Source organism: Salvelinus alpinus, chromosome 10, assembly GCF_045679555.1.
Source record: "Salvelinus alpinus chromosome 10, SLU_Salpinus.1, whole genome shotgun sequence".
NCBI lineage: Eukaryota > Metazoa > Chordata > Actinopteri > Salmoniformes > Salmonidae > Salvelinus > Salvelinus alpinus.
In genome coordinates this window covers 17,503,757-17,517,630 of record NC_092095.1, presented here as the reverse complement: position 1 = coordinate 17,517,630, position 13,874 = coordinate 17,503,757, and the positions used below count along the sequence as shown (strand labels likewise).

General features: G+C 42.0%; 1 protein-coding gene across 1 annotated transcript in view; it reads left to right on the top strand.

Annotated features, from left to right (window-relative positions):
* tnikb (TRAF2 and NCK interacting kinase b) overlaps nucleotides 1-13,874 on the top strand; it is a 91,477-nt gene that overhangs the window by 15,316 nt on the left and 62,287 nt on the right. The window lies entirely within an intron of this gene.

Below are 13,874 nucleotides of genomic sequence, written 5' to 3'. Positions count from 1 at the left end.
TTTAGCCCGTCACTGATCGAAACCAGCGATGTATTTTCTTCCTCTAACCTCCCCCAGTCTCGTGTCCGACTCGCGTGGACAAAGAATTTTATTGCCGTGTATTCGATGAATTATTTTCGTTTTCCAACAATATTTCAGCTATATCTTTTTGAAACAATATATGAATATATTCACGCGCTCCTGTTATAATTGGAATGACAGTTTTAGGTACTTATAATAAAAAATATTATTGCTTTTCGCTAATTTAATTAATTAAATACTTTGGCAAAATATTTCAGAAGTTTCCTTTGGAGACAATATACTAGTAATTCAGGCGCTCCTGATATAATTGGAATGGCAATTATAATATATATAATTCGAAAGATATTATTTCTATTAACTTTTCCGATTAATTTGAACTTTTTCCGATTAATTAAATACTTTGCCAAAACATTTCAGAAATTTCCTTTGGGGACAATATACTAGTAATTCACGCGCTTCTATAATAATTTTCAAATTGATTCTAACCCTTAGGGATTTATCAACAGTAGGAGAGGGAAAAATCCGGTCAACTTATCAGCAGAAAATAGTTGCTTCACAGCAATATATACACATCGACACGGCGGTCACTTTAGCACAGCCTCAACTTAGCATATGGCTAGTTAGTAGCAATTGGTCTCGTGGAACGTTCAATCCCCCACATTGCGACAACACAACTTACACATACAATTACAGCACAACTTATCACATTAGATTCCTCACGTAACACCTAGCTAAGTATAGCTACTGCACGACTATTTGAATCGTATTATATTAATTATGGATTCTTCACGGTACCCCTATCTGATCGACTGTCAAATATGGCCCGACTATGTGAATCGTTATATATTTTTATTTTTATTTTTTATGGGTCTTCACGGTAACACTTAGCTGATTTGCCAAATCTAACTACTGCCCGGCTATATGGATCCCATCTTTTAATTGTGGATTCTTCACGGTAACCCCTATCTGATCGACTGTCAAATATGGCCCGACTATGTGAATCGTTATAAAGCTTATTCTTCACTGTACACCTACTCGATCAGCATACCGCGTAGTGCCAGACTATGTGAATAAGTCTTTGACCTATTAATACTTAGATATCTGTACACAATGCCTTAAATTCTAAACAATTCCACATAAATTTAGCAACAATTCACACTCACCACAGTACTCCTGATCATTGAATTTAGATATTGGCTATAATACAATATACAGATTTTGGTTAAACGGGCATCTGCTCACCTCTTTAGTTTCGAGCTCTCTGATCAGTTTCCTGGGTGGGTTGAATCGCGATTCTCCCTCGAAAAGGTCACCTCTCCTCTGGAATCTTTCTCCCTCTCGTCTCCTGTCCGATTAATTTTCTATTGGGCCAAATTCAAAGATGAAACCATCCTCTGCTTACCAAGTCTGTTAGTAAAACGTTTACTGTTGACAGGAGAACAAGAGGAGACAATAGGACGAGGTGGATAATTTTATAATAAGGCCGTTTAATCACATGTAAAGATATCTTAGTAAAATCTTGCAGCAAGGCTCTTTCTGTCTGATTCCTATTGAATCGTCCGGGAAAGAGACCAGTTTCCAGAAATGTTCAGTACTATATAGACAACAAGCAAAGTAGGTAGATCTGCGAGTCCGGCCTTCCGATTGGTCGATCTGGGTCTTGGGTAGTCCTGATCAGGCCTGGTGTCCACGTTCCATTGGTTCCTGAGAGTTCTTTGTCCTGAGGTCCAACCATGGGTTGGGTGTGTCTGTGTGATTGTCATGGGGGAGGGGAATTGTGGGTGCCGTGTATATGTTCTATGTGTCCAGCATATGTCCAAGAGAAAGAGGGGGTGTGTATGTTGTGTCAACTTATAGGTAATGTTGAGAAGTTGTTAAAACAAGTTACCAATATCTAATACAATTTCTTACAAGAGGCAGGTTGGTTTGTTGCTAAAAGTTGCTAAATGACGTTGTGATGTCATTGCGGGATAACGTAAAACTGCGTCATTACGTAGAATACACAATAATGTTCCTCAAATTGACTGGCCATCTCTGCAAAAAAAATATGATTTGACATTTGTTCAGGTACAGACTCCCACTCTTTTCTGTACTTCTGGCTGTACAATATTGATTGAGAGATGTTGATTGATGTTGTAAGTTCTGTTCAAGATCAAACATTCGTGAGCAACTATATTCATTGGGTTTGGCTCGTCGAACCCGTACTACTGCTGCTGCAGTCAGCCAACAATGATTTGCAATTTACTGAAATTGCTGCTGGCCTGCTGCTGCCTGTGCACGAGCTGAGCGCCTGCTGCTGATGTCACTCACAATGCACTTTTGCAGCCAGGCACATGTGTTGTGACTGAGTGTGTGACAGAGAAAATCATTGTTGTGTCATTTAGAGGGGAAATGCACGCATTTTAGCGTTTAAGTCACTTTTCAAAAGTTGCTACAAGTTTAAAATACATTTTTAAAAGTAGCTAAATTTGTTGCAAGGTGCTGTTTGAAAAAGAAGTTGCCAGGGTTGTCTGAAAAGTTTCTAAATCTAGCAACAAAATTGCTAAGTTGGCATCACTGCCAGCAATACAGGCGGCTTGATGAAAGGCTCCCTGTTAAACAGATATACTTTTGATACCTTTGTGGTATTGAACGCCTTCACATTTTCATTATTTTTCATGAATCTGATCTCAGGCAGAGGTCAACACTCGCTTTTAATTCACACCTTTTCCGTGTACCCCAGAGAATGAAAGGGGTTTTTCAACAAAAATGTCACAACATTTTTGGCAGCGTTGGCCATTTTGGCAGAGAAAACTGCACAATCACGCTGGTAGCTAGCTAGCTACTGAAGTTAGCAAAGCAAATTTAAATAAATTACACTAACTGGACACAAAAATAAAGTTCTAAAACCAAGAAAACGATTTATAATATACCTCCTCCGTCTCCTGTAATTAAAAAAAATAATTTGAATTGAATAATATATAAAAAATGCTCAACTATCACTCTTCACTCTTAATCTCCATCCAACAATGTCACCAATGATCACCATGATTGAATGGATAACATGTCAGTTCATTCTGCAGAAGCTTTGATTGGTTGGAGGACGTCCTCCATATGTGTTCATAATTACCATGTATGTCTATGGAAGGGGTTGAGGCCTACGAGCTTCGTAGGTTTTGTATTGAAGTCAATGTAGCCAGAGGAGGACGGAAGCTAGCTGTCCTCCGGCTACACCATGGTGCTAGCCCAGACAGTGCTGAAGTTACTGTAGACCTTCATTGCAAAACAGTGTATTTTAATAAATTATTTGGTGACATATGAATATATTTAGTATAGCTTTATTTTAAAAGGATAACTTTTTTAACGTTTCACTTATTTTTGGGAGCATTTCACTGACGAGGATGGTCCTCCCCTACCTCCCCTGAGGAGCCTCCACTGATAGACATGCATACCACATATGCCAGATCTACACGCAAACGTACCTGCAAAAACAGAACAGAACACACACACACACACACACACACACACACACACACACACACACACACACACACACACACACACACACACACACACACACACACTGGTGGAAGGTGAGTGTTCTTGGAGAAACTCCAGGGTCAAACTGAGGTTTTGCTTCCTGTATAAACCTGCAGAAACACTGGGGCAGGAAGTGATCTCACAGCGGGGCGGAAATTGTGGTGTCCACAGAATTACATATTTAATAATTGAATAGTGTCTCTGTGGTGGTGCTTTGGTTCCCCATAAGAGGGGGTGCTGCTTCTTAGTTCCAAATTCCCTCAGACCATATACAGTAGACCCTGAGCCCGTACCCCCTCCCTAGCCCCGGCCTGGCCTCAAGCCCTTAACCCTGAGGTATTTTGTGTAGATCTTTACACTCCCCCTCGCTAGCTCAGTGACTCCTGACCACAGTATTACCAGATACGGAAGAGGAAGCGATACATCCCACTCCCTCATTTTTTCTGGTTCATATACAGTTGATGAACTAAGCAGACCAGACCCAGCTGCTATCAAATTGGTGTCTATGGGAGACCCACCCCCTAAGCAAACTGGAACTGTGACACATTTTTTTCAATACTAAACAGCCTGAGTATGACGTCGTCTTTTGTCCACCATATTGGTGTTACTAAACACCACCAGATTCAAGGGTTAAGGGTCAGGGTCTCTTATTCTTTCCACTTTAACTTTCCCCTGTTTCCTCTCTTACATGTTCCCCCCTCTTTTCCCCCAGCAAAGAAAGCTCTACCAATGGTGTGTTGCAGTGGAGGCTGCTGAGGGGAGGAAGGCTCATAATAATGGCTGGAACGGAGCTGTTGTAGTAGTGTTGTTGTGGTAGTGTTGTTGTGGTAGTGTTGTTGTGGTAGTGTTGTTGTGGTAGTGTTGTTGTGGTAGTGTTGTTGTTGTTGTGATAGTGTTGTTGTGGTAGTGTTGTGATAGTGTTGTTGTGGTAGTGTTGATGTGGTAGTGTTGTGATAGTGTTGTTGTGGTAGTGTTGTTGTGGTAGTGTTGTTGTGGTAGTGTTGTTGTGGTAGTGTTGATGTGATAGTGTTGTTGTGATAGTGTTGTTGTGGTAGTGTTGATGTGGTAGTGTTGTTGTGGTAGTGTTGATGTGGTAGTGTTGATGTGGTAGTGTTGTTGTGGTAGTGTTGTGGTAGTGTTGTTGTGATAGTGTTGTTGTGGTAGTGTTGATGTGGTAGTGTTGATGTGGTAGTGTTGTTGTGGTAGTGTTGTTGTGGTAGTGTTGATGTGGTAGTGTTGATGTGGTAGTGTTGATGTGGTAGTGTTGATGTGGTAGTGTTGTTGTGGTAGTGTTGTGGTAGTGTTGTTGTGATAGTGTTGTTGTGGTAGTGTTGATGTGGTAGTGTTGATGTGGTAGTGTTGTTGTGGTAGTGTTGTGGTAGTGTTGTTGTGATAGTGTTGTTGTGGTAGTGTTGATGTGGTAGTGTTGTTGTGGTAGTGTTGTTGTGGTAGTGTTGTTGTGGTAGTGTTGTTGTGGTAGTGTTGATGTGGTAGTGTTGATGTGGTAGTGTTGATGTGGTAGTGTTGATGTGGTAGTGTTGATGTGGTAGTGTTGTTGTGGTAGTGTTGTTGTGGTAGTGTTGATGAACTGTTGATGAACTCTATCAAAGGCCTTAGATAAGTAACCAAAAATGAGAGCCCAGTAAGCATGTAACTTAGGGCATGTCCAGAATAAGTGGGTCATCGTCCCCTCATCCTGCTTGCACCTCTCACACAGTGGTGAGGTGTCCGGGAATATTTTATGCAGTTTTACTTTTGAGTAATGTAACCTGTGTATCACCTTAAACTGTACAAGGTTGTGTCTGGCATTCACTGAACTGTGGTTTATATTCCTGAGAGCTTCTATCCAGTCCTCATCTGAGATTTCTGAACCAAGTTCTTGTTCCCAAGCCCTTTTAATGGTGTCTGTGGATACCTCTATGTGGGCCTGTAGCACATCATACAGTCTAGAGACCGACCCTTTTGAATGGGGTTTGACAAGGATCAAGCTATCTAATGTAGGACTATTTGGCTTCATGCCATACTGTGGGATATGTGTCCTTAAGAAATTCCTGATTTGGAGGTATCTGAAAAAATGTGTTGTTGGCATGTTGAACTTTCCCTGTAATTGTTGAAATGAAGCTAACTGACCATCTATGTATAGATTACCAATTGTTGTGAGCCCCTTCTCCCTCCACTGTGAAAACACCACATCATCCAATGCAGGGTGGAAAGCATGATTCAGGCAAATTGGGCTGTCTATGTAAACAGTGGGTATGTTAAGAAAATACCTAATCTGTTTCCAGATCCTAAGCGTATGACAAATGACTGGATTAGAGTCATAAGTGTCTTTTTTCACATATGATGGGCTATTAACAAGTGCAGGGAGTGATGAACGTTGACAGGAGGCCTGCTCAATCAAAAGCCATGAAGGCATATCCTTCTGTCTCATCGCAGGTAAACTTTCCCTCCAGAAAGACACAATGTTCAGATTAGCAGCCCAATAATACAGTTTGAAGTGAGGAAGGCCAAAGCCCCCCTCTATCTTGTACTTGCATAAATGCTTCTTTGAAATTCTGGCTGCCTTGTTATCCCATAAAAATTGAGTTACTATTGAGTCCAGTTTCTTAAAATAGCTTTGTGGTATTAACACAGCGCGCCTCCAACCCGGAAGCCAGCCGCACCAATGTGTCGGAGGAAACTCCCTAACCCGGACGACGCTAGGCCAATTGTGCGTCGCCCCACGGATCTCCCGGTCACGGCCGGCTGCGACAGAGCCTGGGCGCGAACCCAGAGACTCTGGTGGCGCAGCTAGCGCTGCAGTGCCCTAGACCACTGTGCCACCCGGGAGGCCCCCGCACTTTCACGTTTATTAACAGTGATTAACAGTGGGTAGTTTAAGGTTTCATGTACAGAACCAGTCAAAAGTTTGGACACACCTACTCATTCCAGGGTTTTTCTTTATTTTTTACTATTTTCTACATTGTAGAGTAATAATGAAATAACACATATGGAATTATGTTCTTCAAAGTAGCCACCCTTTGCCTTGATGACAGCTTTGCATTTCAGTTAACAGGTGTGCCTTGTTAAAAGTTAATTTGTGGAATTTATTTCCTTCTTAATGCATTTGAGCCAGTTGTGTTGTGTCAAGGTAGGGGTGGTATACAGAAGATAGCCCTATTTGGTAAAAGACTAAGTCCATATTATTGCAAGAACAGCTCAAATTAGCAAAGAGAACGACAGTCCATCATTACTTTAAGACATGAAGGTCAGTCAATCCGGAAAAAGTTTCTTCAAGTGCAGTCTTAAAAACCATCTAGCTCTATGATGAAACTGGCTCTCATGAGGACCGCCACAGGAAAGGAAGACCCAGAGTTACCTCTGCTGCAGAGAATACGTTCATTAGAGTTAACTGCACCTCAGATTGCAGCCCAAATAATTGTTTGACAGAGTTCAAGTAACACATCTCAACATGAACTGAGCAGAGGAGACTTTGTGAATCAGGCCTTCATTGTCGAATTGCTGCAAAGAAACTACTCCTAAAGGACACCAACAAGAAGAAGAGACTTGCTTGGGCCAAGAAACACGAGCAATGGACATCAGACCAGTGGAAATCTGTCCTTTGGTCTGATGAGTCCTAATTTGAGATGTTTGGTTCCAACCGCCGAGTCTTTGTGAGACGGAGAGTAGGTGAACGGATTATTTCTGCATCTGTGGTTCCCACTGTGAAGCATGGAGGAGGAGGTGTGATGGTGTGGGGGTGCTTTGCTGGTGACACTGTCAGTGATTTATTTAGAATTCAAGACACACTTAACCAGCATGGCTACCACAGCATTCTGCAGCGATACACCATCCCATCTGGTTTGCGCTTAGTGGGACTATCATTTGTTTTTCAACAGGACAATGACCCAACACACCTCCAGGCTGTGTAGGGGCTATTTGACCAAGAGGGAGAGTGATGGAGTGCTGCATCAGATGACCTGGCCTCCACAATCACTCGACCTCAACCCAATTGAGATGGTTTGGGATGAGTTGGACCGCAGAGTGAAGGAAAGGCAGCCAAGAAGTGCTCAGCATATGTGGGAACTCCTTCAAGACTGTTGGAAAAGCACCCTAGGTGAAGCTTTTTGCGAAAATGCCAAGAGTGTGCAACGCTGTCATCAAGGGTGGCTACGTTAAAGAATTTCAAATATAACATATATTTTGATTTGTTTAACACTTTTTTGGTTACTACATGATTCCATATGTGTTATTTCCTAGTTTTGATCTCTAAACTATTATTCTACAATGTAGAAAATTGTAAAAATAAAGAAAAACACTTGAATGAGTAGGCGTGTCCAAACTTTTGACTGGTAGTGTAAGTCTGTAACATGCTCTGTGCTCTGTTCTGTAACTGTTCTGGACTGTATTCTACCACTATGCAACACTGCAAGGGCTGGAGAACTCAGACTCAGACTCCTTTGTGGGAGGTTTCAATGAAGACCTACTAAGGCCTGAGAACAATGTCAAACAGAAAAAGAGAGGGAGAAAAAGAGAAAGAGATATTGTTGGAACGGGAGGGGGGTGAGAGGGAATTCTGTGCCCTTGTAGTCACTTTGGTAAAGTTGATTTTAACACTCTGCCATTTATCTAACCTTTAACCCCTTACCTTAATGTCAATATGAAACCACATGAACTCAACACCATTATTGACACAGTAATGTTAATGCAGTATTCCTTATCTTTACATTCCTCATCCTCATTCTGTGGATTCCAGACTATGACCTTAATGAGCTGTTTCTATTAGTGGTCTCTAGAGGCCTGGACACCCTGGACAACAGCCATACACAAAGGGCTTTTGTCTTCCATGTTGGTGTGTTCTGTATGATGGGGCGGCATGTAGCCTAGTGGTTAGAGTGTTGGGCCAGTAACCGAAAGGTTGCTAGATTGAATCCCCGAGCTGACAAGGTATAAATATGTCGTTCTGCCCATGAACAAGGCAGTTAACCCGCTGTTCCTAGGCCATCATTGAAAATAAGAATTTGTTCTTAACTGGCTTGCCTAGGTACATTTTTAAATGAAGCTGCTAGCATGCTAGCTAGTCACTGCATGTATCCACTAGCAAGTCAGTCTGCTGTGTGTGGCTGGTCATTTTTCATGTTAGCAGTTTTGGAAAAAGTACCCAATGATCATACTTGAGTAAAAGTAAAGATACCTTAATAGAAAATGACTCAAGTTGAAGTGAAAGTCACCCAGTAAAATACTACTTGAGTAGAAGTCTTAAAGTATTTGGTTTTAAATATACTTAAGTATCAAAAGTAAATGTAATTGATAAAATACACTTAAGTATCAAAAGTAAAAGTACAAATCATTTAAAATGTCTTATATTAAGCAAACCAGACGGCACAATGTGTTTATTTTATTTACGGATAGCCAGGGACTCACTCCCACACTCTGGCATAATTTACACACCAAGCACTTGCGTTTAGTGGGTCTACCAGATCAGAGGCAGTAGAGATGACTATGGATGTTCTCTTGATAAGGGTGTGAATTTGACCATTTTCCTGTCTAAATGTAACAAGTACTTTTGGGTGTCAGGGAAAATGTATAGACTAAAAAGTACATTATTTTCTTTAAGAATGTAGTGGAGTAAAAGTAAAAGTTGCCAAAAATATAAATAGTAAAGTACAGATACCCCAAAAAACTACTTAAGTAGTACTTCAAAGTATTTATACTTAGGTACTTTACACCACTGGTAGCAATTACAGCTGTAAGTCTTTCTGGGTAAGTCTCGAAGAGCTTTCCACAACTGGATTGTACAACATTTGTCCATTATTATTTTCAAAATAACTTCACCCTGCTCAAGGGGATAATCATATGTTTACCCATCTACCAATAGGGGCCCTTCTTTACGAGGCGGTGGAAAACCTCCCTGGTCTTTGTGGTTGAATCTGTGTTTGAAATTCACTACTCGACTGGGGGACCTTGCAGATAATTGTATGTGTGGGGTACAGAGATGGGATAGTCATTCAAAACTCATGTTAAACACTATTATTGCACACAGAGTGAGTCCATGCAACTTATTATGTGACCTTTTAAGCACATTTGTACTCCTGAACTTATGTAGTCTTGCCATAACAAATGGGTTGAATACTTATTGACTCAAGACATTTCACCTTTTCATTTTTAATACATTTGTAATAATTTTGAAAAACATAATTCCACTTTGACATTATTGGGTATTGTGTGTAGGCCAGTGACAAAAGTATTTGTTTAATCCATTTTAAATTCAGTCTGTAACACTTTCTGAAGGCACTGTATATATTACCATTAGTATATTACCATGCGTATTTATATGTTCTTGCTACCAGTCACTTTTTTCAGCCCTGTTTATATGAAGGCCTATATTCGCCTATGACACATACAGTGACACTCCTGCACACTCACACTAACACCAACACACACTCACCAACACACACTCACCAACACACGCTCACCAACACACACTCACCAACACACACTAACACCAACACACACTAACACCAACACACACTCACCAACACACGCTCACCAACACACGCTCACCAACACACACTCACCAACACACACTCACCAACACACGCTCACCAACACACACTCACCAACACACACTCACCAACACACACTCACCAACACACACTCACCAACACACACTCACCAACACAAACTCACCAACACATACTCACCAACCCACACTCACCAACACACACTCATCAACACACACTCACCAACACACACTCACCAACACACACTCACCAACACACACTCACCAACACACACTCACCCACCACTTATGCTGCTGCCATACTGTTTATTATTATTATTATTGTTGTTATTAATCTTGCTACCAGTCACTTTCTCCTAATCCTTGGCTACATGTACATATCTACCTCTATACTCCAGTATCCCTGACTACATGTACATATCTACCTCTCTACTCCAGTATCCCTGGCTACATGTACATATCTACCTCTATACTCCAGTATCCCTGGCTACATGTACATATCTACCTCTCTACTCCAGTATCCCTGGCTACATGTACATATCTACCTCTATACTCCAGTATCCCTGGCTACATGTACATATCGACCTCTCTACTCCAGTATCCCTGCACATGTACATTTGGTACTGGCACTGACCCTACTGTAGCGTCCTCTCTTATTTCTCATGGTTTTATTTTTTATTCATTATACTATTTTGATATTGAACACTGCACTGTTGGGTATGGCTGGCAAGTTAAGCTTTTCACTGTACTTGTGCATGTAACAAATAAAACTCTGTCCCCCTCACTGTCCTTTTATCTCTGTCCCCCTCTCTCTCTCTGTCCTTTTCTCTCTGTTCCCCTCTCTCTCTCTGTCCTTTTCTCTCTGTTCCCCTCTCTCTCTCTCTGTCCTTTTCTCTCTGTTCCCCTCTCTCTCTCACTGTCCTTTTCTCTCTGTCCCCCTCTCTCTCTCTCTGTCCTTTTCTCTCTGTCCCCCTCTCTCTCTCACTGTCCTTTTCTCTCTGTTCCCCTCTCTCTCTCTGTCCTTTTCTCTCTGTTCCCCTCTCTCTCTCTCTGTCCTTTTCTCTCTGTCCCCCTCTCTCTCTCTCTGTCCTTTTCTCTCTGTCCCCCTCTCTCTCTCACTGTCCTTTTCTCTCTGTCCCCCTCTCTCTCTCATTGTTCCTTTCTCTCTGTGTTCCCCTCTCTCTCTCGCTGTCTTTTTCTCTGTCCCACTCTCTCTCACTGTCATTTTCTCTCTGTCCCCCTCTCTCTCACTGTCCTTTTCTTTATTTTCTCTGTCCTGTCTTTGTCCAACTCTCTCATTCCATTTCTCTCTTTCATTGGCCTGTTTCTATGAACTGCACGATTTGCACAGACTGTTCATGCCTTATAAGAAATCCCAAATAATGAACTATCATATACTTAATTATATGTGCGTTGATGAGATGTTAACTATTAAACACATTTGATTTCACTGTCTATTATTTATCTATTTCTTCTTTATTGAACCAGGTGAGTCAGTTGATGACCTGGCCAGAGGCCAAAACGTCGCAATGAAGAACTCTGTCTTTCTGTCTGTCTGAAGAACATGATTGTTGGAGTTATTCTTCCCAGGGGTGAACAGTTCAACATGTCTCCCCTCAAGACCTGTATAATCAGCCCTGATCTCTTTCACGGTCCCTCTCCGCCTCTTGTCTGCCTGCCCAGTTCGACAGATTAATCATTAGTATCTGAATTAATGCTCCGGATTACAGAACTCTGACTGGGGACAAAACATTAAGAACACCTGCTCTTTCCATGACAGACTGACCAGGTGAATCCAGGTGAGAGCTATGATCCCTTATTGATGTCACCTGTTAAATCTACATCATTCAGTGTAGATGAAGGGGAGGAGACAGGTTAAAGAAGGATTTTTAAGCCTTGAGACAATTGAGATACGGATTGTGTATGTGTCATTTAGAGGGTGAATAGGCAAGACAAAATATTTAAGTGCCTTTGAACGGGGTATGGTAGTAGGTGCCAGGCGCACCGGTTTGAGTGTGTCAAGAACCGCAGTGCTGCTGGGTTTTTCAACATGGGCCAGCATCCGTGTGGAACGCTTTCGACACCTTGTAGTCTATGTCCTGACGAATTGAGGCTGTTCTGAGGGTAAACGTGGGTGCAAGTCAATATTAGGAGGGTGTTCCTAATGTTTTGTACACTTAGTGTAAATGCATGACCCACAGACGCATATACCCAACCAGTGTGGACTGCAGATGTTCACAGTGAACTAACACCAGTACTTCCTACCAGCTCTCACAGTCACGTCAGAATCAGACATTCATCCATGTTTCTCAAATGTCAAATTCTGGTGTGTTTAAGGTTAGGTTTAAGTTCAGGCATTAAGTCTGGTTTGGGATAGGCTTAAAACCAAAATATCAAAAGCAACTTTCTATTACTGAATTTGAACTTGCAAACTTTGAAATCAGAGACAGATGTTTACGCCCATCCACAACACCGAAACCTACTTGAAGATAAGAGCGCTCACTGTTGCTCCTAGTGGCCGGTTTCCACTTTATCTCGCGATGTCCTCAGACATGGATGGATGTCGAATACTGACTTGTATCACGGGAGACCTAGCTGCATGGATGGATGTCGAATATTGACTTGTATCACAGGAGACCTAGCTGACATGGATGGATGTCGAATACTGACTTGTATCACGGGAGACCTAGCTGCATGGATGGATGTCGAATATTGACTTGTATCACGGGAGACCTAGCTGCATGGATGGATGTCGAATATTGACTTGTATCACAGGAGACCTAGCTGCATGGATGGATGTCGAATACTGACTTGTATCACAGGAGACCTAGCTGACATGGATGGATGTCGAATACTGACTTGTATCACAGGAGACCTAGCTGACATGGATGGATGTCGAATACTGACTTGTATCACGGGAGACCTAGCTGCATGGATGGATGTCGAATACTGACTTGTATCACGGGAGACCTAGCTGCATGGATGGATGTCGAATACTGACTTGTATCACGGGAGACCTAGCTGAGATGGATGGATGTCGAATATTGACTTGTATCACGGGAGACCTAGCTGACATGGATGGATGTCGAATACTGACTTGTATCACGGGAGACCTAGCTGCATGGATGGATGTCGAATACTGACTTGTATCACGGGAGACCTAGCTGACATGGATGGATGTCGAATACTGACTTGTATCACGGGAGATCTAGCTGACATGGATGGATGTCGAATATTGACTTGTATCACGGGAGATCTAGTTGACATGGATGGATGTCGAATATTGACTTGTATCACGGGAGATCTAGCTGACATGGATGGATGTCGAATATTGACTTGTATCACGGGAGATCTAGTTGACATGGATGGATGTCGAATACTGACTTGTATCACGGGAGACCTAGCAGCGTACTTGACTTTCCCCCCTACTAGCTCTGACTTTGCTGATAGCTACTTTACTGAAGAAAAATTTACTTACTGTGATATATGGTTATGACTAAAATGTCAAATGTAAAAATGTAGTAGTTGACTTATTCACACACACACACACTCCTGTTACAGTCACTCTTCTAGAATGCTAGAAATGTCCCTCTCCTCGTGTGTGTATGACTAAAAACTGACTTTCAGTGTTCCTCCCTCTTTAACCCATAACATTCTAAGCGGTTGGAGAGGAGGGGGGCAGTTTCCGGATCTTTCCTGTGTCTCTCAGATATAGGGCAGACACTTCAGAACAAACAGCCTTTTGATCCTTTTTTTGGGGGGGGGGGGGACTATCTGTTGTTCCATGGTGTTTACCTGTTAGTCAATGCGTTCGTCTGGGCTATTAGCAGTA